Genomic DNA, 26272 nt, shown 5'->3' on the forward strand with positions numbered 1-26272 from the left:
CGATCGGAGGCCACGTCCACCACGCATGGCCGCACACCCTGATCCAGGGTCAAGTCCACCACACAGGACAACACACCCTGATCTGGGACCATTCCACCACACAGGGACGCACACTCCGATCCGGGGCAACATCCACCAAACTGAGGCTCACACCCCGATCCAGGGCAACATCCACCAAAATGGGATGCACACCCCGATCCAGTGTCCATGTCTATCACATAGGACCACACACCCGGATTCGGGGACCATTCCACTACACAGACACACACCCCGATCCACGGACCATTCCACCACATTAGGACGCACACCCTGATCCGGTGCCACTTCCACCACACAGGACAACACACCCCGATCCAAGTCCACTTCCACCACACCTTCATCCAGAGTCACTTCGACCACACATCCCGATCCAGGGCCAAGTCCACCACAAAAGGACCACACATCCTGATCCACGGGCCACGTCCACCACACCCCGATCTGGGGCCACATCCACCACACAGGGCTGCACATCCTGATTCAAAGCCATGTCCACCACACCCCGATCTGGTGCCACATCCACCACAAAGGGCTGCACATCCTGATCCGGGGCCACGTCCACCACACATGGCCGCACACCCCAACATTTGCACAGAATCAAGTCAATATACAGCCACAGTGCCATTAATGCACCAAAGTACTGGGAAGCCATTAACGGCAGTGATGCCGGGGGTGAGGGGGTCTCGCCAGTCGAGAATGACGCCGGGGGTGAGGGGGTCTCGCCAGTCGAGAATGACGCCGGGGGTGAGGGGGTCTCACCAGTCGAGAATGACGCCGGGGGTGAGGGGGTCTCGCCAGTCGAGAATGACGCCGGGGTGAGGGGGTCTCGCCAGTCGAGAATGACGCCGGGGTGAGGGGGTCTCGCCAGTCGAGAATGACGCCGGGGTGAGGGGGTCTCGCCAGTCGAGAATGACGCCTGGGTGAGGGGGTCTCGCCAGTCGAGAATGACGCCTGGGTGAGGGGGTCTCGCCAGTCGAGAATGACGCCTGGGTGAGGGGGTCTCGGCAGTGGCAATGAGCCGCAGGCTGGGTGCTTGGGGGCTCCTGGCGTGAAGTGGAGGGGCAGGGAAAGGGTTACTCCGGTGAGGCTGGCAGGTGGTACGTGGCCTCCACCCTCCGCCGGCCGCACCCCGCTACACTGAACAGACTGGTTCTCAGACATCGTCCTGACAATCCTGCAGGGCCGCCCTGCTAAGTAGGACAGGTGGGCACACACCCCTCCCCCGCCCTCCTAGTAACGGCAGCCCCTCCACACCCTGCTCACCATGAGCTCACATAGGAGAGAGCTCTAATGCCACGTCCCACAATGCACCTGGAGGAGGCCACTGCCACAGGATTGGCGGCAGGACTCCCTCAATAGTATGCATCCCCCCCACTGTATATGGTACGGGGCTCAGTCACACACCCCCACTGTATAAGGTACGGAGGGCAGACATACCCCCACTGAATAAGGTACGGGGAGGATGAGTCACCCCCCTCTGTATAAGGTAGTGGGGGGCAGTCACACCCTCCACACTGTATAAAGTACGGTAACAGTATATACTGCACCGCACTCGGTCACATATATTGTGCAAAGGAGATGAATCTCTATATATAAAATTGAGTGTGTGTGTGTGTGTGTATCACCAACCAATCACGAAGCATCTTTAATTTCACCAGTGCTGTTTAAAAGAAGCTGAGCGGTGATTGGTTGCTATGAGCAACAGTTTTCCCTCTCCAGAAAACACCTCAGCAGACACTGACCGGGTGGGAGAAATCTAGCATTCCTGGGAACATACGCTCCCAGCCATTGTCTGCCCCCCAGAAAGGAGCAGAGAGCACATGACAGAAATGAATCCCCCCCTCCCGTGCCCATATACCCATCACACATCCTTCATGCCATAGGCACATCTTCCCTCTTAAAGGGATCATTGGTATGGAAGTTAGGGCAATTCCACTAAGCGCTCTGGTACTGACTCCAGGCCCCTCTTAAAGAGATCTCCGGTATGGAAGTTAGGGCAAATCCCTCAGTGCTCAGATTCTGACCACAAGCTTCTATTAAAGGGATCATGGGTATGGAAGTCAGGGCAAATCCATCCAGCGCTTTGGTTCTAACCCCAGGCCTCTCTTAAAGGGATCCCATGTATGGAAGTTGGGGAAATTCCACTCAGCGTTCTGGTTCTGACCCCAGGCTCTCTTAAAGGGATCCCCGGTATGGAAGTCAGGGCAATTGCCTTCAAATGCTCTGGTACTGACCCCAGGCCTCTCTTAAAGGGGTCTCCGGTATGGAAGTTAGGGTAAATCCCTCAGCGCTCTGATTCTCACCCCAGGCTTCTATTAAAGAGATCACTGGTATGAAAGTTAGGGCCATTCCACTTAGCGCTCTGGTTCTAACCCCAGGCTGACGGGATGATGTGGGATATTTGGGGTAGTAGTCCGGTGACTCTGGCTGACGGGATGATGTGGGATTTTAGGGGTAGTAGTCCAGTGGCTATGGCTGACGGGACAATGTGGGATATTAGGGGTAGTAGTCCCGTGGCTTTGACAGGATGATGTGGGATGTTAGTAGTCCGATGGCTCTGGCCGATGGAATGATGTGGGATATTAGGGGTAGTAGTCCAGTGGCTCTGGCTGACGTTATGAAGTGGGATAGTAGGGGTATTAGTCTGGTGGCTCTGGCTGACTGGATGATGTGGGATATTATAGTGAATGTGGCTATACACTCAGCTATATATAATTTGTTATAACTAACCATAGTTAGTTACTATGCCCGGGCAGCGCCAGGCTCTTCAGCTAGTTTTATATCAACTCAGGGGAGCGGAGGTCTCGGTAATGGAGGAAGCTCATAAAATATGCAGGTGGCAGAGATCTGCGCTCTGGACCATTCTGATATCCTGATGACCAGGACAGGAGTCATCTATTCTGTACACTCACATCAGACCTGGAACGTACTACAGGGTTCATGGACCAGTCACCACCACATTCCCGGAAATCAGAGCCTTACATTGTCCCGCCCAGTGCGTTATGCTCTATAAAAGGAGACTACTTATCCTCACCACAAAGAAGGGAGTCAGACAACTATCAGAGACACTACAAAGAGAAGGTGTTTACCACTACCAGGGTCAACACACAAAGGACCTACAACTACCAGGGGACCCACCACTACAAGGGTTCCACCACTACCAGGAGTCCTACAACTACCGAGGTCACCACATAGAGGGTGTCACACCACTATCAGGGGTACCACCACTGTCAGATTTACCATATAGAGGGAGTCATACCACTACCGGAGGTCCTACCACTAAAGGGGATCCCACCACTACCATGATCACCACAGAGGGAGGTCCTACCACTTACAGTGTCACCACATACCAGTCTTACTTGGATCAAAACATAGAAGGCAGGCCATAGCACAACCAGGATACCTATACCACTCCTGTGGCCACAACAGAGGGTGGTCCTACAACTACTGAGGTCACCACGTAGCTGATGGTCCCACCACTACTAGGAAATCTACCACCTTTGTGTTCCCCACAGAGGAGAAGTCCTACAACTACCAGGGTAACCACACCGAGAGGCTTCTACCACTACAGGAGTTAAAACACAGAGGGGAGATCCTACAACTACCGGGACATCACGGGGGGGGGGGGGGGGTCATACCACTACTAGAGAGGAGGTCCTACCACTAGCGGAGTCATCACATAGACGCAGTCCTAACAATACCAGCGTCACCAAATAGAGGGAGGTCCTACCACTACCTGGTGTCTTACCATTTCTGTGGTTTCAACAGAGTTGGAGGTCCTACCATAGTTGAAGTCTCTACTACCTCCAGAGTCTCCACATACAGTGGGTACGGAAAGTAATCAGGCCCCCTTAAATTTTTCACTCTTTGTTTCATTGCAGCCTTTTGGTAAATGCAAAAAAAGTTCATTTGTTCTCACTAATGTACACTCTGCACCCCATCTTGCCTGTAAAAAAATCAGAAAATTTTGCAAATTTATTAAAAAAGACAAACTGAAATATCACAAGGTCATAAGTATTCAGACCCTTTGCTTAGACACTCATATTTAAGTCACATGCTGTCCATTTCCTTGTGAACCTCCTTGATATGGTTCTACTCCTTTAATGGAGTCCAGCTGTGTTTAATTACACTGATAGGACTTGATTTGGAAAGGCACAAACCTGTCTATATAAGATCTCACAGCTCACAGTGCACCTCAGACCAATTGAGAATCATGAGGTCAAAGGAACTGACCAAGTAGCTCAGAGACAGAATTGTGGCAAGGCACAGATCTGGCCAAGGTTACAAAAGAATGTCTACAGTACTCAAGGTTCCTAAGAGCACAGTGGCCTTCATAATCCTTAAATGGAAGAAGTTTGGGACCACCAGTAGTCTTCCTAGACCTGGCCGTCAAGCCAAACTGAACAATCGTGGGAGCAGAGCCTTGGTGAGAGAGTTAAAGAAAAACCGCAAGATCACTGTGGCTGAGCTCTACAGATGCAGTAGGGAGATGGGAGAAAGTTCCACAAAGTCAACCAACACTGCAGCCCTCCAGTCATGTCAACTAACACCAGTCATGCCTTTATGTCAGAGTGGCCAGACGGAAGCCTCTTCTCATTGCAAGACATCTGAAAGCATGCATAGAGTTTGCTTAAAAACACATGGAAGACTCCCAGACTAAGAGAAAAAAAAGATTCTCTGGTCTGACGAGACGAAGATAGAACTTTTTGGTCATAATTCTAAGCGGTATGTGTGGAGAAAACCAGGCACTCCTCATCACCTGCCCAATACAATCCCAAAAGTGAAACATGGTGGTGGCAGCATCATGCTTTGGGGGTGTTTTTCAGTTGCAGGGACAGGATGACTGGTTGCAATTGAAGGAAACATGAATGCGGCAAAGTAAAGAGATATCCTGGATGAAAACCACTTCCAGAGTGCTCTGGACCTCTGGATTGCTTGGCCGATGGTTCACCTTCCAACAAGACAATGAATGACCCTAAGAACACAGCTAAAATAACAAACGAGCGGCTTCAGAACAACTCTGTGACTATTCTTGACTGGCCCAGCCAGAGCACTGACCTAAATCCAATTGAGCATCTCTGGCGAGACCTGAAAATAAGAGTGAAAAATTTAAAGGGGTCTGAATACTTTCCGTACCCACTGTAGAGAGGAAATACTACAACTATCGTGGTTACCATGAAGAGGGAGGTCCTACCACTACTGGGGGTACTACCATTAGCAGGGTAACCACATAGGTGGTCCTACCAATCCTAGGGTCATTACACAAAGAGGGTTCTACAACTACCGGAGTTACCACAAAAAAAGGGAGCTCCTACCACTATTGGGATCCTACCACACAGAGGGAGGTGCTTCAAAATACAGGGGTCAGCAAAGTAGGAACTTAGTGGCCACTGTGGCAGGGGGTGGCGTGTGGCCGTAGCTGCGTAGCGCACAGCTTCTCATGCAATACCTGAGCATGTTGCGCGGTGCCGAAGCAGCTGGAGGTCCCCGAGCAGCTGGAGGTCCCCAGGCCCCAGTATGATGAGAGTACATCCTGCTGTTCAGCGATTTCTGTCTCATTTCATCATCTGTAATCTCCTGCCCCCCAGGGACCCCGGACACATTCGACCAGGTCTGAGGATTAAGACCCCAGGGTTTTCACACACAGGACTTGGCGGTGCTCAGTGTCACAGTGCAACCTGTGGCTCTCCAGCATTAACCCCTTCCTGGCTGAGACTGAGGCAGTTCTGTCTTCCCACAATCCTCTGCCTCCTCCTTAATGACCAGAATGACTAAAGAGCAGTGAGGACTGACACCTGAGCACAGTGTAATGACGGCACGATGCACGCCCTCCACCCTAGTCCCTGAAGTAAGGAGGTGACAATTAACGACACCAGATCACCTGGAATGTGCAGCATCAGAATGTGACCCGTCCGGTCCGTGTGATCACTGCTCCACACACCTGCCACAGAGGGGCATCTCGGGCCCCAGAGCTGACACTTTACCAACAAGATGAGTCAGCAGGTGGAGCCGCCACCACTCGCCTGCAAGGAAATGAGGCTGGAGAGGTGCTTGTGTCCTGTGATTATCAGCTGCTGGCTGTTATCTGTACACAGCCCTGTCACAGCAGCCGCTCACACGGCTACACAGAGTATCTGGAGGGCAAAGCCCACACACACACACGCCTTTGCCTTTACGACGCCTGTCAGTTGGAAACTTCCTTATCTGAGGGCTGGAGGGGGTGAGGGCCCCCATGTGCGCCAGGCCTGTGGGGTCCCCCCTGTGTATGCATCAGTATGGACATGGGTATATGAGGGAAAGAGCGCGCAAAAGTGAAAAACACTTTTCTTTCTTTTACAACACTAGTTGTATTTTGGCCGTGCCAATAAAGCCTACTGGGATTTGAGAAAAAAAAAGAAGAAAAGGAGATGTGTGCATACTAGTGCACATTTGTGTACAGGTGAAGACGTGTATTTGTGAGCTCAGACACACATCTGCACGCACACACCAAACAGGGCAGTGCAAACGTCCTTGCTTGGCATTTGGGTGCCTGTGGCCTAGTGACCAGGCCTGACACAAAGTGATGATGGGGTGTGGGCCTAGCTATTACAAGAAGTGCCCAGGATGCCAGCATTCTCAAGCCAGCCAAGGAAGCTGGCATTGACAAATGCCACGGAGTGGTGATGTGGACACTGGAGCAGAGTCCTGCATATCTGTCACTCAACTTTAGTCTGAACTCAAGTGCATACTCATACGTATACACTCACACACCTATACACTCACGTACACACCCTCATACCTATACACTCACATACACACACATACCAGTACACTCCCATAGACACCTATACACTCATATACACACACACCTATACACTCACGTACACACCCTCATACCTATACACTCACATACACACACATACCAGTACACTCCCATAGACACCTATACACTCATATACACACACACCTATACACTCACGTACACACCCTCATACCTATACACTCACATACACACACATACCAGTACACTCCCATAGACACCTATACACTCATATACACACACACCTATACACTCACGTACACACCCTCATACCTATACACTCACATACACACACATACCAGTACACTCCCATAGACACCTATACACTCATATACACTCACACACCTATACACGTACACACCCTCATACCTATACACTCACATACACACACATACCTGTACACTCACATACACACCTATACACTCACACCTATACACTCACACACCCTCATACCTATACACTCACGTACACACACTCATACCTATACACACACACACTCATACCTATACACTCACATACCTATACACTCACGTACACACACATACCTATATACTCACGTACACACCCTCATACCTATACACTCACGTACACACAATCATACCTATACACTCACGTACACACACTCATACCTATACACACACACACTCATACCTATACACTCACATACCTATACACTCACGTACACACACATACCTATATACTCACGTACACACCCTCATACCTATACACTCACGTACACACAATCATACCTATACACTCACGTACACACAATCATACCTATACACTCACGTACACACAATCATACCTATACACTCACGTACACACAATCATACCTATACACTCACGTACACACAATCATACCTATACACTCACGTACACACAATCATACCTATACACTCACGTACACACACTCATACCTATACACACACACACTCCTACCTATACACTCACATACCTATACACTCACGTACACACACATACCTATATACTCACACACTTACATGTACACACACTGATGAGCAAAAGGTTAACAATGTCCTGACCTTCTGACTTTCAGGCCCCACAACTCACCATCCACTACAGCTTTGATCGTGAGACCACCATCATTTTGTAGACAATCATGTTGGATATCTCACACATAAATGTGACTTGCAGCTATTTAGCATAGGATTAGTTATGCAGATTCTCGCCATGTCACTGCATTGTTACTGTTTTGCTCCTGGTGGTGGAAATATCTTTTTCTTCCTGTATACTGGATATTGGAACCTGTTCTCACATTCCCTAATAGCTCAGTGTGTTATTAGGTTGACTCTCAAGTGAAAGGTCACTGGTTTGAATCGAGGAGCCGCCATGAAGATGATTTCTCAAGAAATGAGACATAGCATTATCTAGCTCATCGACAGCGATCTCTCGGCCAAGAAAATTGCCAAACTGCATCATGTGAGGCCATGACAGATGGAAGAATATGGAATCCAGGCCATTCATCTATTCAGAAGCCAAGAGGTGGATGTCCAGGTACAATATCAGAGTCACCAAATCGGCTCCTCATGTCTATCAGTTCTGGAGCGACAAACACGGCAGTGGAGGCGGCTCGTATGCTCCAAATAGTGAGATCACAGACATCCTTGCAAGCACTGTGCGACGTATGTTACACAATGCTGAAATGGTGGCCTGAAAAATGGTGAAGAAGCCTCGACTTCAATATCGTCATAAGAAGTGTCACCTCGAGTTTCGAGTGATGGAACAAAAATCAACAGACTATGATCGGTGCAAATGGGTCTGGAAGAAAAAGGGGCTAATGGATCGAGAAATTGAAGGAAATGTCAAGTTCGGTGGAGGAAGCCTGATGATATGGGGATACCTGACTAGGATCGTGATGGCCTCAATGCTGAGCTACATGTGAGTATCCTACAAGATGAGTTACTTTGTACGCTCGAGTACTATGGGTATGAAAAGGACGACATACGGTTCCAGCAGGACAACGACCTGAAGCATACATCGAGATTGGCAAAGAAATGGTGCTGCATTGTCCCCACAGTTCCCAGACCTCAACCCAATCCAACACTTGTGAGGAGAGGTGAAGAATAAGCTGTATACAGACCCAAGTGAGGTGACCAGTGTGCAACAACTCTGGGAACATCTAGAAGAGACCTGGGAGCAGATTTTGGTAGAGATAAGCTTGAATCTGATAGACAGCAGCCCAGAAGGATACAGGCCGTGGTGAAAGCCAAAGGTGGATTTACAAAATAATAAAAATTAAAATTTACATTTTTAGGAGCAAAACAGTAACAATGAAGTGACATGACGAGAATTGGCATAGCTAATCATATGCTAAATAGTTAGAAGTCACATTTATGTATGAGATATTCAAGATCATGGTCTATAAAATGATGGTGGTCTCACGTTGGAAGCAGAGGTGGATGGTGGGATATGGAGCCTGGAAGTCAGAAGGTCAAAACATTTGTCACCCCTTTTGCTCACTAGTGTACCTGCACACAGACATCCTCATATACACACACATCTAAACTGGAACATACATACCTACATGTATGTTTACACCATCAGTGTAGACATGGGTACAGTCATGGCCATAAGTTTTGGTACTCTTGAAATTGTGCCAGAAAATAATTGCAATTACACGTTTTCTTATACATGTTTAATTCCTTTGCGTTGTGTGTATTGGAACACGGCAAAAGAAAAAAAAAAAATAAGAAAACTGAACATAATTTCACACAAAATTGTTGGCACCTTTCCAAAATTGTAGGTAAATAACTGTTTCCAGCATGTGATGCTTGTTCACAGTCACCTGTGGCAAGTAACAGGTGTGGGCAACATGAAAATCACACCTGAAAACAGATAAAAAGGGGATAAGTAGCTTCCATCTTTGCATTGTGTCTGTATCTGCTACACTAAGCATGGAGAACGGAAATAGGAGAAAACGGTCTGAGGACTTTAGATCCAAAATTGTTGAACAAAATCAACAATCTCAAAGTTACAAGTCATCTCCAGAAATCTTCATGTTCCATTGTCCATGGTGCACAACATAATCAAGAAACCCATGGCACTCTAGCTAATCTCCCTGGACAGCAGAGAAATATTGATGAGAGGTTGAGACGCATGATAGTCCAGATGGAGGATAAGCCCCAATCACGTTCCAAAGAAACTCAAGCTATCTATAGGCTCAGCGTGAATCAGTGTCAGCACGAACTATACGTCAATGAGTGAATGAAATAAAATGCTATGGCAGAACACTCAGGAGGACCTCACTGCTGACAGAGACATAAAATAGCTAGACAGCAGTTTGCCAAAATGTAGGCGAGTAAGCCAAAATGCTCCTGTGAAAATGTCTTGTGGACAAATGAACATCAAGATAGAGCTTTTTGGTAAGACACACCATTATACTGTTCATTGAAAATGGAATGAAGCCTACAAAGAAAAGTACCTACAGTCAGATATGGTGGAAGGTCACAGATGTTTTGGTGTTGTTTTGCTGCCTCTGGCACTTGGTCAGCCTTGACTGTGTGCAAGACATCATGAAATCTTTGGATTCTGAAAGGATTTTGGGTCACAGTGTAGTGCCCAGTGTCAGAAAGCTGGCTTTGAGTCCTAGGTCACCGGTCTTCCAGCAGGACAATGACCCCAAATGTACTTCAAGAAGCCCCTAGAAATGGATGGAAACAAAGCACTGAAGAGTTCTGAAGTGGCAGCAATGAGTTCTGATCTAAATCCCATTAATCACCTGCGGAGAGATCTTAAAATTGCTTTTGGAAGAAGGCGCCCATCAAATTTTAAGTGTGCCAACACTTTTGGCCATGACTGCATGTATGAGGATAGACTTTTGGGTATAGATATATGCATGTGCATATTAATTTATTTTGCTCACTGACACAACGTTATTACTTCCACAGCGCTGTGTGGACATCACCATCACTGCTCATGTTGAGGATCACAAACTACATTCCCCATCACTGTGTACTAGTACAGACAGTACACAATAATACAGACGCACATGCGTGTATCAGAGGTCATACAAGTACAGGCCAATCAGGTGCGAGTATGGACTTATTACAGACATTCTGTACCTGTGTGTGACCTATCAGTAGAGACCTACAGTACATGTATAAATATAGGCCTGATAGGTATACACTCACACGTACCATTATAATAATGTCCATACCCATACACACATCTATACTAATTGATATCGCACATACACACAAATATACATACACTCCTACATCAGTATTAACACGTCTATACTCATACACACACATCCATGTATACCAATGTGTACGAGTATAAGTCTATTGCTGCCTTAGACGGAGATGAGGGTGTTGGAGTATGTACATATCAGGCCCAGATTCATACTGAACTTGTACACGGACATGTGTGTATATTAGCATAAACGTACGAACCTGGAAGGTATATACAGTACTCTCACAGCTACACTGATACCTGCACACACTACTGTACCGATTGGTCAATGCCTATACACACACATGTACATCTATATCAGATCTATACTCACACCTTCTTACTAATACGCTACTCAGCGACACCCGTCGGCATCGGCCCCTACTCAGCGACACCCGTCGGCATCGGCCCCTACTCAGCGACACCCGTCGGCATCGGCCCCTACTCAGCGACACCCGTCGGCATCGGCCCCTACTCAGCGACAACCGTCGGCATCGGCCCCTACTCAGCGACAACCGTCGGCATCGGCCCCTACTCAGCGACAACCGTCGGCATCGGCCCCTACTCAGCGACAACCGTCGGCATCGGCCCCTACTCAGCGACAACCGTCGGCATCGGCCCCTACTCAGCGACAACCGTCGGCATCGGCCCCTACTCAGCGACAACCGTCGGCATCGGCCCCTACTCAGCGACAACCGTCGGCATCGGCCCCTACTCAGCGACAACCGTCGGCATCGGCTGCTACTTGGTGATAACTGTTGGTATCGGCCGCTACTCAGCATAGGTGACGGCCGCTACTCAGCGATAACTGTCAGCATCGGTGACAGACACTACACAGGGATAACTGTCACATGATCCTGGGAAAAGAAGCTTGCAATCAGTCAGTGGTGTCACATGACTGTGTGTCCTCCCCCTAAATCCACATCGACCTCAATAATTACGGACCCCCCCAGGCTGCCGTCAGCAAGGAAAGCCGGGATTAGTATGAGCAGGTTTAACCACACAGGGCGCGGTGGCCATTCAAAGGTGACGAGGGGGGGCTTCATTAACTCTTTCTGCAGCCCTCACCCGCTGTCACATTGACCCTAGCGCTGTTATACTTTCTACACAGTCCAGCCAGCCAAGGGTTAACCCCACCCGTTAACCCCCCCAAGACACCCCAACCCCGCAAATACCAGACTGTCCCAGACTTAGAGGGGATAGAGACCCCGCAAATACCAGACGGTACCCGGTCTAAGGGGGGGGGGGGGGACAGAGACACCACAGATACCAGACAATCCATGACAGGGGGCTCCTGTATATGACATGACGGGACAGGAGGAGGGCTCCTGCATGTGACATGACGGGACAGGAGGAGGGCTCCTGCATGTGACATGACGGGACAGGAGTAGGGCTCCTGCATGTGACATGACGGGACAGGAGGAGGGCTCCTGCATGTGACATGATGGGACACGGGGGGGGGGGGCTCCTGCATGTGACATGATCGGACACGGGGGGGGGGGGGCTCCTGCATGTGACATGACACGGGGGGGGGGGGCTCCTGCATGCGACACGACGGGACATGGGGGGGCCTCCTGCATGGGACACGGGGGGGGGGGCTCCTGCATGCGACACGACGGAACACGGGGGGGATCCTGCATGCGACACGACGGAACACGGGGGGCTCCTGCATGCGACACGACGGGACACGAGGGGGGGGGGTCCTGCATGAGAAACGACGGGACACGAGGGGGGGGGTCCTGCATGAGAAACGACGGGACACGAGGGGGGGGGGCTCCTGCATGAGACACGACGGGACACGAGGGGGGGGGCTCCTGCATGAGACACGACGGGACACGACGGGGGGCTCCTGCATGTGACACGAGGGGGGGGGCTCCTGCATGTGACACGAGGGGGGGGGCTCCTGCATGTGACACGAGGGGGGGGGCTCCTGCATGTGACACGAGGGGGGGGGCTCCTGCATGTGACACGAGGGGGGGGGCTCCTGCATGTGACACGAGGGGGGGGGCTCCTGCATGTGACACGAGGGTACACGGGGGGCTCCTGCATGCGACAAGACGGGACACGAGGGGGGGGGCTCCTGCATGAGACACGACGGGACACGAGGGGGGGTGTTCCTGCATGAGACACGACGGGACACGACGGGGGCTCCTGCATGTGACACGAGGGGGGGGGGCTCCTGCATGTGACACGAGGGGGGGGGCTCCTGCATGTGACACGAGGGGGGGGCTCCTGCATGTGACACGAGGGGGGGGGCTCCTGCATGTGACACGAGGGGGGGGGCTCCTGCATGTGACACGAGGGGGGGTGGCTCCTGCATGTGACACGAGGGGGGGGCTCCTGCATGTGACACGAGGGGGGGGCTCCTGCATGTGACACGAGGGGGGGGCTCCTGCATGAGACACGACGGGACACGAGGGGGGGGCTCCTGCATGAGACACGACGGGACACGAGGGGGGGCTCCTGCATGAGACACGACGGGACACGAGGGGGGGCTCCTGCATGAGACACGACGGGACACGAGGGGGGGCTCCTGCATGAGACACGACGGGACACGAGGGGGGGCTCCTGCATGAGACACGACGGGACACGAGGGGGGGCTCCTGCATGAGACACGACGGGACACGAGGGGGGCTCCTGCATGAGACACGACGTGACACGAGGGGGGGCTCCTGCATGAGACACGACGTGACACGAGGGGAGGGGCTCCTGCATGTGACACGAGGGGAGGGGCTCCTGCATGTGACACGAGGGGAGGGGCTCCTGCATGTGACACGAGGGGAGGGGCTCCTGCATGTGACACGAGGGGAGGGGCTCCTGCATGTGACACGAGGGGAGGGGCTCCTGCATGTGACACGAGGGGAGGGGCTCCTGCATGTGACATGATCGGACACGGGGGGGGGGCTCCTGCATGTGACATGACACGGGGGGGGGGGGGGCTCCTGCATGCGACACGACGGGACATGGGGGGGCCTCCTGCATGGGACACGGGGGGGGGGGCTCCTGCATGCGACACGACGGAACACGGGGGGGGATCCTGCATGCGACACGACGGAACACGGGGGGCTCCTGCATGCGACACGACGGGACACGAGGGGGGGGGTCCTGCATGAGAAACGACGGGACACGAGGGGGGGGGTCCTGCATGAGAAACGACGGGACACGAGGGGGGGGGGCTCCTGCATGAGACACGACGGGACACGAGGGGGGGGGCTCCTGCATGAGACACGACGGGACACGACGGGGGGCTCCTGCATGTGACACGAGGGGGGGGCTCCTGCATGTGACACGAGGGGGGGGGCTCCTGCATGTGACACGAGGGGGGGGGCTCCTGCATGTGACACGAGGGGGGGGGCTCCTGCATGTGACACGAGGGGGGGGGCTCCTGCATGTGACACGAGGGGGGGGGCTCCTGCATGTGACACGAGGGGGGGGGCTCCTGCATGTGACACGAGGGTACACGGGGGGCTCCTGCATGCGACAAGACGGGACACGAGGGGGGGGGCTCCTGCATGAGACACGACGGGACACGAGGGGGGGTGTTCCTGCATGAGACACGACGGGACACGACGGGGGCTCCTGCATGTGACACGAGGGGGGGGGCTCCTGCATGTGACACGAGGGGGGGGCTCCTGCATGTGACACGAGGGGGGGGCTCCTGCATGTGACACGAGGGGGGGGGCTCCTGCATGTGACACGAGGGGGGGGGCTCCTGCATGTGACACGAGGGGGGGGGCTCCTGCATGTGACACGAGGGGGGGGGCTCCTGCATGTGACACGAGGGGGGGGGCTCCTGCATGTGACACGAGGGGGGGGCTCCTGCATGTGACACGAGGGGGGGGGCTCCTGCATGTGACACGAGGGGGGGGGCTCCTGCATGTGACACGAGGGGGGGGGCTCCTGCATGTGACACGAGGGGGGGGGCTCCTGCATGAGACACGACGGGACACGAGGGGGGGCTCCTGCATGAGACACGACGGGACACGAGGGGGGGCTCCTGCATGAGACACGACGGGACACGAGGGGGGGCTCCTGCATGAGACACGACGGGACACGAGGGGGGGCTCCTGCATGAGACACGACGGGACACGAGGGGGGGCTCCTGCATGAGACACGACGGGACACGAGGGGGGGCTCCTGCATGAGACACGACGGGACACGAGGGGGGGCTCCTGCATGAGACACGACGGGACACGAGGGGGGGCTCCTGCATGAGACACGACGGGACACGAGGGGGGCTCCTGCATGAGACACGACGGGACACGAGGGGGGGCTCCTGCATGAGACACGACGGGACACGAGGGGAGGGGCTCCTGCATGTGACACGAGGGGAGGGGCTCCTGCATGTGACACGAGGGGAGGGGCTCCTGCATGTGACACGAGGGGAGGGGCTCCTGCATGTGACACGAGGGGAGGGGCTCCTGCATGTGACACGAGGGGAGGGGCTCCTGCATGTGACACGAGGGGAGGGGCTCCTGCATGTGACACGAGGGGAGGGGCTCCTGCATGTGACACGAGGGGAGGGGCTCCTGCATGTGACACGAGGGGAGGGGCTCCTGCATGTGACACGAGGGGAGGGGCTCCTGCATGTGACATGATCGGACACGGGGGGGGGGCTCCTGCATGTGACATGACACGGGGGGGGGGGGGGGCTCCTGCATGCGACACGACGGGACATGGGGGGGCCTCCTGCATGGGACACGGGGGGGGGGGGGCTCCTGCATGCGACACGACGGAACACGGGGGGGGATCCTGCATGCGACACGACGGAACACGGGGGGCTCCTGCATGCGACACGACGGGACACGAGGGGGGGGGTCCTGCATGAGAAACGACGGGACACGAGGGGGGGGGTCCTGCATGAGAAACGACGGGACACGAGGGGGGGGGGCTCCTGCATGAGACACGACGGGACACGAGGGGGGGGGCTCCTGCATGAGACACGACGGGACACGACGGGGGGCTCCTGCATGTGACACGAGGGGGGGGGCTCCTGCATGTGACACGAGGGGGGGGGCTCCTGCATGTGACACGAGGGGGGGGGCTCCTGCATGTGACACGAGGGGGGGGGCTCCTGCATGTGACACGAGGGGGGGGCTCCTGCATGTGACACGAGGGGGGGGGCTCCTGCATGTGACACGAGGGGGGGGGCTCCTGCATGTGACACGAGGGTACACGGGGGGCTCCTGCATGCGACAAGACGGGACACGAGGGGGGGGGCTCCTGCATGAGACACGACGGGACACGAGGGGGGGTGTTCCTGCATGAGACACGACGGGACACGACGGGGGCTCCTGCATGTGACACGAGGGGGGGGGCTCCTGCATGTGACACGAGGGGGGGGCTCCTGCATGTGACACGAGGGGGGGGCTCCTGCATGTGACACGAGGGGGGGGGCTCCTGCATGTGACACGAGGGGGGGGGCTCCTGCATGTGACACGAGGGGGGGGGGCTCCTGCATGTGACACGAGGGGGGGGGCTCCTGCATGTGACACGAGGGGGGGGGCTCCTGCATGTGACACGAGGGGGGGGCTCCTGCATGTGACACGAGGGGGGGGGCTCCTGCATGTGACACGAGGGGGGGGGCTCCTGCATGTGACACGAGGGGGGGGGCTCCTGCATGTGACACGAGGGGGGGGGCTCCTGCATGAGACACGACGGGACACGAGGGGGGGCTCCTGCATGAGACACGACGGGACACGAGGGGGGGCTCCTGCATGAGACACGACGGGACACGAGGGGGGGCTCCTGCATGAGACACGACGGGACACGAGGGGGGGCTCCTGCATGAGACACGACGGGACACGAGGGGGGGCTCCTGCATGAGACACGACGGGACACGAGGGGGGGCTCCTGCATGAGACACGACGGGACACGAGGGGGGGCTCCTGCATGAGACACGACGGGACACGAGGGGGGGCTCCTGCATGAGACACGACGGGACACGAGGGGGGCTCCTGCATGAGACACGACGGGACACGAGGGGGGGCTCCTGCATGAGACACGACGGGACACGAGGGGAGGGGCTCCTGCATGTGACACGAGGGGAGGGGCTCCTGCATGTGACACGAGGGGAGGGGCTCCTGCATGTGACACGAGGGGAGGGGCTCCTGCATGTGACACGAGGGGAGGGGCTCCTGCATGTGACACGAGGGGAGGGGCTCCTGCATGTGACACGAGGGGAGGGGCTCCTGCATGTGACACGAGGGGAGGGGCTCCTGCATGTGACACGAGGGGAGGGGCTCCTGCATGTGACACGAGGGGAGGGGCTCCTGCATGTGACACGAGGGGAGGGGCTCCTGCATGTGACACGAGGGGAGGGGCTCCTGCATGTGACACGAGGGGAGGGGCTCCTGCATGTGACACGAGGGGAGGGGCTCCTGCATGTGACACGAGGGGAGGGGCTCCTGCATGTGACACGAGGGGAGGGGCTCCTGCATGTGACACGAGGGGGGGGGCTCCTGCATGTGACACGAGAGGGGGGGCTCCTGCATGTGACACGACGGGACACGAGGGGGGGGCTCCTGCATGTGACACGACGGGACACGAGGGGGGGGGGCTCCTGCATGTGACACGACGGGACACGAGGGGGGGGGCTCCTGCATGTGACACGACGGGACACGAGGGGGGGGGCTCCTGCATGTGACACGACGGGACACGAGGGGGGGGGGCTCCTGCATGTGACACGACGGGACACGAGGGGGGGGGCTCCTGCATGTGACACGACGGGACACGAGGGGGGGGGCTCCTGCATGTGACACGACGGGACACGAGGGGGGGGGCTCCTGCATGTGACACGACGGGACACGAGGGGGGGGGCTCCTGCATGTGACACGACGGGACACGAGGGGGGGGGCTCCTGCATGTGACACGACGGGACACGAGGGGGGGGGCTCCTGCATGTGACACGACGGGAGGGGCTCCTGCATGTGACACGAGGGGAGGGGCTCATGCATGTGACACGAGGGGAGGGGCTCATGCATGTGACACGAGGGGAGGGGCTCCTGCATGTGACACGAGGGGAGGGGCTCCTGCATGTGACACGAGGGGAGGGGCTCCTGCATGTGACACGAGGGGAGGGGCTCCTGCATGTGACACGAGGGGAGGGGCTCCTGCATGTGACACGAGGGGAGGGGCTCCTGCATGTGACACGAGGGGAGGGGCTCCTGCATGTGACACGAGGGGAGGGGCTCCTGCATGTGACACGAGGGGAGGGGCTCCTGCATGTGACACGAGGGGAGGGGCTCCTGCATGTGACACGAGGGGAGGGGCTCCTGCATGTGACACGAGGGGAGGGGCTCCTGCATGTGACACGAGGGGAGGGGCTCCTGCATGTGACACGAGGGGAGGGGCTCCTGCATGTGACACGAGGGGAGGGGCTCCTGCATGTGACACGAGGGGAGGGGCTCCTGCATGTGACACGACGGGACACGAGGGGGGGGCTCCTGCATGTGACACGACGGGACACGAGGGGGGGGCTCCTGCATGTGACACGACGGGACACGAGGGGGGGGGCTCCTGCATGTGACACGACGGGACACGAGGGGGGGGGCTCCTGCATGTGACACGACGGGACACGAGGGGGGGGGCTCCTGCATGTGACACGACGGGACACGAGGGGGGGGGCTCCTGCATGTGACACGACGGGACACGAGGGGGGGGCTCCTGCATGTGACACGACGGGACACGAGGGGGGGGCTCCTGCATGTGACACGACGGGACACGAGGGGGGGGCTCCTGCATGTGACACGACGGGACACGAGGGGGGGGCTCCTGCATGTGACACGACGGGACACGAGGGGGGGGCTCCTGCATGTGACACGACGGGACACGAGGGGGGGGCTCCTGCATGTGACACGACGGGACACGGGGGGGGGGGCTCCTGCATGTGACACGACGGGACACGGGGGGGGGGGCTCCTGCATGTGACACGACGGGACACGGGGGGGGGCTCCTGCATGTGACACGACGGGACACGGGGGGGGGGGCTCCTGCATGTGACACGACGGGACACGGGGGGGGGGCTCCTGCATGTGACACGACGGGACACGGGGGGGGGGGCTCCTGCATTTGACACGACGGGACACGAGGTGGGGGGCTCCTGCATGTGACACGACGGGACACGAGGGGGGGGGCTCCTGCATGTGACACGACGGGACACGAGGGGGGGGGCTCCTGCATGTGACACGACGGGACACGAGGGGGGGGGCTCCTGCATGTGACACGACGGGACACGAGGGGGGGGGCTCCTGCATGTGACACGACGGGACACGAGGGGGGGGGGCTCCTGCATGTGAAACGACGGGGGCTCCTGCATGTGACACGACGGGACACGGGGGGGGGGCTCCTGCATGTGACACGACGGGACACGGGGGGGGCTCCTGCATGTGACACGACGGGACACGGGGGGGGGCTCCTGCATGTGACACGACGGGACACGAGGGGGGGCTCCTGCATGTGACACGACGGGACACGAGGGGGGGCTCCTGCATGTGACACGACGGGACACGAGGGGGGGCTCCTGCATGTGACACGACGGGACAGGAGGGGGGCTCCTGCATGTGACACGACGGGACAGGAGGGGGGCTCCTGCATGTGACACGACGGGACAGGAGGGGGGCTCCTGCATGTGACACGACGGGACAGGAGGGGGGCTCCTGCATGTGACACGACGGGACAGGAGGGGGGCTCCTGCATGTGACACGACGGGACAGGAGGGGGGCTCCTGCATGTGACACGACGGGACAGGAGGGGGGCTCCTGCATGTGACACGACGGGACAGGAGGGGGGCTCCTGCATGTGACACGACGGGACAGGAGGGGGGCTCCTGCATGTGACACGACGGGACAGGAGGGGGGCTCCTGCATGTGACACGACGGGACAGGAGGGGGGCTCCTGCATGTGACACGACGGGACAGGAGGGGGGCTCCTGCATGTGACACGACGGGACAGGAGGGGGGCTCCTGCATGTGACACGACGGGACAGGAGGGGGGCTCCTGCATGTGACACGACGGGACAGGAGGGGGGCTCCTGCATGTGACACGACGGGACAGGAGGGGGGCTCCTGCATGTGACACGACGGGACAGGAGGGGGGCTCCTGCATGTGACACGACGGGACAGGAGGGGGGCTCCTGCATGTGACACGACGGGACAGGAGGGGGGCTCCTGCATGTGACACGACGGGACAGGAGGGGGGCTCCTGCATGTGACACGACGGGACAGGAGGGGGGCTCCTGCATGTGACACGACGGGACAGGAGGGGGGCTCCTGCATGTGACACGACGGGACAGGAGGGGGGCTCCTGCATGTGACACGACGGGACAGGAGGGGGGCTCCTGCATGTGACACGACGGGACAGGAGGGGGGCTCCTGCATGTGACACGACGGGACAGGAGGGGGGCTCCTGCATGTGACACGACGGGACAGGAGGGGGGCTCCTGCATGTGACACGACGGGACAGGAGGGGGGCTCCTGTATGTGACACGACGGGACAGGAGGGGGGCTCCTGTATGTGACACGACGGGACAGGAGGGGGGCTCCTGTATGTGACACGACGGGACAGGAGGGGGGCTCCTGTATTTGACACGACGGGACAGGAGGGGGGCTCCTGTATGTAACATGACGGACAGGAGGGGGGCTACTGTATATGACATGAAGGGACGGGGGGCTACTGTATATGACATGAAGGGACGGGGGGCTACTGTATATGACATGAAGGGACGGGGGGCTACTGTATATGACATGAAGGGACGGGGGGCTACTGTATATGACATGAAGGGACGGGGGGCTACTGTATATGACATGAAGGGACGGGGGGCTACTGTATATGACATGAAGGGACGGGGGGGGGGATCTCCTGTATATGACATGACGGGACAGGGGCTCCTGTACATGACATGACGGTGGGAGCACCAGCACTCACCGATTCTGCAGTGTCAGATGTTGTCCTGACTCTAGGGGTCTCGGCTGGCTGTGCTTAGTTCCAGTTTATAGGGCACCAAAGTAAGTGCCCTCTGGCTCCCGGCTTGTTGCCCTGTTTCGTGGTTCGATGCCGTCTTTCCCCGTTTGTGTGTGCCCCTGCGTGTTGCTCTGTTTCTCAGGGTCCCGGCTCGGTGCCCTCAGGTCCTGGCTCGCGGAGTCTCGGCTCGGTGCCCTCAGGTCCTGGCTCGCGGGGTCTCGGCTCGGTGCCCTCAGGTCCTGGCTCGCGGGGTCTCGGCTCGGTGCCCTCAGGTCCTGGCTCGGTGCCCTCAGGTCCTCGCTCGCGGGGTCCCGGCTCGGTGCCCTCAGGTCCTCGCTCGCGGGGTCCCGGCTCAGTGCCCTCAGGTCCTCGCTCGCGGGGTCCCGGCTCGGTGCCCTCAGGTCCTGGCTCGCGGGGTCCCGGCTCGGTGCCCTCAGGTCCTGGCTCGCGGGGTCCAGGCTCAATGCCCTCTCGTCCTCTCCTGGTGACTGGCTGGGTGGGCTCTGCTGCAGGAAGCTGCCTGTCCTCCTCCTCCCCAGCCTGTCACACCTGTGCTGTCCCCTCCCAACCTCACCTGTCCCTGGTTACGGCTCCGCCCTGCCGCCACTTCCGGGACCCCCTGTACCTGGCGGCCCCCCCCTCCCCACCTGCCACAGGTTGTCACTGGCTCCGCCCTGCCACCTTTAATCTATGCCCAGCTGCCATCCTCATGGGGCCACCTTAACTGACAACCAGGAAGTGTTCCTCAGCCCGGAGCGGGCTGATTGGACGAGACAGGGGACAGACCGGAAAAATACCGCTCCACGATTGGCAGGGCCCGCTGACTGTCAGTGTGGGGGCGGGGCCACCAGGAGGATGACGAGAAAGGTTCTGTTCACTCTTAAATCGGCAACAAGAAGAAATCTGACAGGAGGGAGGCGGGAGCCTAAGCGGGGCTCCCAGTGTGATATCCAGGGGCCACAGAGTTATAGAGGAGTCTCTTCTGCGAGCGTGACCGGAGCACGGGGAGCGCACTGTGATATCCAGGGGCCAAACACCGTAGCCTGAGCAGACCACAGTGCCCCAGTGTAATATCCAGCGGGGAGTTTTAGTGATATCCCGGGGCCACACAGCAGACAGCTTGAGCTGGACACGGGGCCCCCAGTGTGATATCCAGGGGCCATATAGGAGAGAGTCTGTTCGGGGTGCTGGGGCCCCCACAGTGATATACAGGGGCCACTTCACCGCAGTGACCTGAGCACGAATGAGAACACAGGGAGGAGGTAACCGAGAGGACACTATACAGGGGGGGGAACCAAGCCCTATACAGTGTTATACATGAGAAAAATGCAGGGACCCCCAGATCAGTGTGTCATTCTCTATTTCTATAGGGTCCCGGGATATTGAGCCTGTGACTGCAGTGGTGTCATGTGATGTCACAGCTCTGTGATGTCACTGGGGCCCCATGTATTTAGCCTCTGATTGCAGTGGTGTCATGTGATGTCACAGCTCTGTGATGTCACTGGGGCCCCATATATTGAGCCTGTGATTGCAGTGGTGTCGTGTGATCATGTCACAGCTCTGTGATGTCACTGGGGCCCCATGTATTGAGCCCGTGACTGCAGTGGTGTCATATGATCATGTTGCACCTCTGTGATGTCACTAGGGCCCCATGTATTGAGCCTGTGACTGCAGTGGTGTCATGTGATGTCACAGCTCTGTGATGTCACTGGGGCCCCATGTATTAAGCCTATGACTGCAGTGGTGTCATGTGATGTCACAACTCTGTGATGTCACTGGGGCCCCATGTATTGAGCCTGTGATTGCAGTGGTGTCATGTGATGTCACAACTCTGTGATGTCACTAGGGCCCCATGTATTGAGCCTGTGACTGCAGTGGTGTCATGTGATGTCACAGCTCTGTGATGTCACTGGGGCCCCATGTATTAAGCCTATGACTGCAGTGGTGTCATGTGATGTCACAACTCTGTGATGTCACTGGGGCCCCATGTATTGAGCCTGTGATTGCAGTGGTGTCATGTGATCATGTCGCACCTCTGTGATGTTACTGGGGCCCCATGTATTGAGCCTCTGACTGCAGTGGTGTCGTGATCATGTCACAGCTCTGTGATATCACTGGGGCCCCATGTATTGAGCCTGTGACTGCAGTGGTGTCTTGTGATAATGTCGCAGCTCTGTGATGTCACGGTCACCCCATGTTTTGAGCCTGTGATTGCAGTGGTGTCATGTGGTGTCACAGCTCTGTGATGTCACTGGGGCCCCATGTATTGAGCCTGTGACTGCAGTGGTGTCATGTGATGTCACAACTCTGTGATGTCACTGGGGCCCCATGTATTGAGCCTGTGACTGCAGTGGTGTCATGTGATGTCACAGCTCTGTGATGTCACTAGGGCCCCATGTATTGAGCCTGTGACTGCAGTGGTGTCATGTGATAATGTCGCAGCTCTGTGATGTCACTGTGACCCCATGTATTGAGCCTGTGACTGCAGTGGTGTCATGTGATGTCACAACTCTGTGATGTCACTGGGGCCCCATGTATTGAGCCTGTGATTGCAGTGGTGTCATGTGATGTCACAGCTCTGTGATGTCACTAGGGCCCCATGTATTGAGCCTGTGACTGCAGTGGTGTCATGTGATAATGTCGCAGCTCTGTGATGTCACTAGGGCCCCATGTATTGAGCCTATGACTGCAGTGGTGTCATGTGATGTCACAACTCTGTGATGTCACTAGGGCCCCATGTATTGAGCCTGTGATTGCAGTGGTGTCATGTGATCATGTCGCACCTCTGTGATGTTACTGGGGCCCCATGTATTGAGCCTCTGACTGCAGTGGTGTCGTGATCATGTCACAGCTCTGTGATATCACTGGGGCCCCATGTATTGAGCCTGTGACTGCAGTGGTGTCTTGTGATAATGTCGCAGCTCTGTGATGTCACGGTCACCCCATGTTTTGAGCCTGTGATTGCAGTGGTGTCATGTGGTGTCACAGCTCTGTGATGTCACTGGGGCCCCATGTATTGAGCCTGTGACTGCAGTGGTGTCATGTGATGTCACAACTCTGTGATGTCACTGGGGCCCCATGTATTGAGCCTGTGACTGCAGTGGTGTCATGTGATGTCACAGCTCTGTGATGTCACTAGGGCCCCATGTATTGAGCCTGTGACTGCAGTGGTGTCATGTGATAATGTCGCAGCTCTGTGATGTCACTGTGACCCCATGTATTGAGCCTGTGACTGCAGTGGTGTCATGTGATGTCACAACTCTGTGATGTCACTGGGGCCCCATGTATTGAGCCTGTGATTGCAGTGGTGTCATGTGATGTCACAGCTCTGTGACGTCACTAGGGCCCCATGTATTGAGCCTGTGACTGCAGTGGTGTCATGTGATAATGTCGCAGCTCTGTGATGTCACTGTGACCCCATGTATTGAGCCTGTGACTGCAGTGGTGTCATGTGATGTCACAACTCTGTGATGTCACTGGGGCCCCATGTATTCAGCCTGTGACTGTAGTGGTGTCATGTGATGTCACAACTCTGTGATGTCACTGGGGCCCCATGTATTCAGCCTGTGACTGTAGTGGTGTCATGTGATGTCACAGCTCTGTGATGTCACTGGGGCCCCATGTATTGAGCCTGTGATTGCATTGGTGTCATGTGATCATGTCGCACCTCTGTGATGTCACTGGGGCCCCATGTATTGAGCCCGTGACTGCAGTAGTGTCATATGATCATGTTGCACCTCTGTGATGTCACTGTGACCCCATGTATTGAGCCTGTGACTGCAGTGGTGTCATGTGATGTCACAACTCTGTGATGTCACTGGGGCCCCATGTATTGAGCCTGTGACTGCAGTGGTGTCATGTGATGTCACAGCTCTGTGATGTCACTGGTTCCCCATGTATTGAGCCTGTGACTGCAGTAGTGTCATGAGATCATGTCACAGCTCTGTGATGTCACTGAGGCCCCATGTATTGAGCCTGTGACTGCAGTAGTGTCATGAGATCATGTCACAGCTCTGTGATGTCATTGGGGCCCCATGTATTGAGCCTGTGACTGCAGTGGTGTTATGTGATGTCACAGCTCTGTGATGTCACTGGGGCCCCATGTATTGAGTCTGTGACTGCAGTGGTGTCATGTGATGTCACAGCTCTGTGATGTCACTGGGGCCCCATGTATTGAGCCTGTGACTGCAGTGGTGTCATGTGATGTCACAGCTCTGTGATGTCACTGGGGCCCCATGTATTGAGCCTGTGATTGCAGTGGTGTCATGTGATGTCACAGCTCTGTGATGTCACTAGGGCCCCATGTATTGAGCCTGTGACTGCAGTGGTGTCATGTGATGTCATAACTCTGTAATGTCACTGGGGCCCCATGTATTGAGCCTGTGACTGCAGTGGTGTTATGTGATGTCACAGCTCTGTGATGTCACTGGGGCCCCATGTATTGAGCCTGTGACTGCAGTGGTGTCATGTGATCATGTCGCACCTCTGTGATGTCACTGGGACCCCATGTATTGAGCCTGTAACTGCAGTGGTGTTATGTGATGTCACAGCTCTGTGATGTCACTGGGGCCCCATGTATTGAGCCTGTGACTGCAGTGGTGTCATGTGATGTCACAGCTCTGTGATGTCACTGGGGCCCCATGTATTGAGCCTGTGACTGCAGTGGTGTCATGTGATGTCACAGCTCTGTGATGTCACTGGGGCCCCATGTATTGAGCCTGTGACTGCAGTGGTGTCATGTGATGTCACAGCTCTGTGATGTCACTGGGGCCCCATGTATTGAGCCTGTGACTGCAGTGGTGTCATGTGATGTCACAGCTCTGTGATGTCACTAGGGCCCCATGTATTGAGCCTGTGACTGCAGTGGTGTCATGTGATAATGTCGCAGCTCTGTGATGTCACTGGGGCCCCATGTATTGAGCCTGTGATTGCAGTGTTGTCGTGATGTCACAGCTCTGTGATGTCACTGGGACTCCATGTATTGAGCCTGTGACTGCAGTGGTGTCATGTGATCATGTCGCACCTCTATGATGTCACTGGGGCCCCATGTATTGAGCCTGTGACTGCAGTGGTGTCATGTGATCATGTCGCACCTCTGTGATGTCACTGGGGCCCCATGTATTGAGCCTGTGACTGCAGTGGTGTCATGTGATCATGTCGCACCTCTGTGATATCACTGGTTCCCCATGTATTGAGCCTATGACTGCAGTAGTGTCATGAGATCATGTCGCTCCTCTGTGATGTCACTGAGGCCACATGTATTGAGCCTGTGACTGCAGTGGT

At 56.2% G+C, this 26272-nt stretch overlaps 1 protein-coding gene across 3 annotated transcripts in view; it reads right to left on the bottom strand.

Annotated features, from left to right (window-relative positions):
- Positions 1-21729, bottom strand: part of ZBTB7B (zinc finger and BTB domain containing 7B) — a 64507-nt gene extending 42778 nt beyond the window's left edge. The window contains exons 1-2 of one of the 3 annotated variants that reach the window (XM_073552377.1): positions 20954-21729; positions 10282-10496 (exon numbers count right to left, since the gene is read on the bottom strand). The gene's annotated coding sequence lies outside the window, so the exon portion shown is untranslated. The remainder of the gene's footprint in view (positions 1-10281; positions 10497-20953) is intronic. The other 2 variants (XM_073552376.1, XM_073552375.1) reach the window with 2 other exon arrangements.
- Positions 21730-26272: the final 4543 nt, after the last annotated feature.

Source organism: Dendrobates tinctorius, unplaced genomic scaffold, assembly GCF_039654945.1.
Source record: "Dendrobates tinctorius isolate UK_male_01 unplaced genomic scaffold, ASM3965494v1 ptg000189l, whole genome shotgun sequence".
In the NCBI taxonomy this organism is placed as follows: domain Eukaryota; kingdom Metazoa; phylum Chordata; class Amphibia; order Anura; family Dendrobatidae; genus Dendrobates; species Dendrobates tinctorius.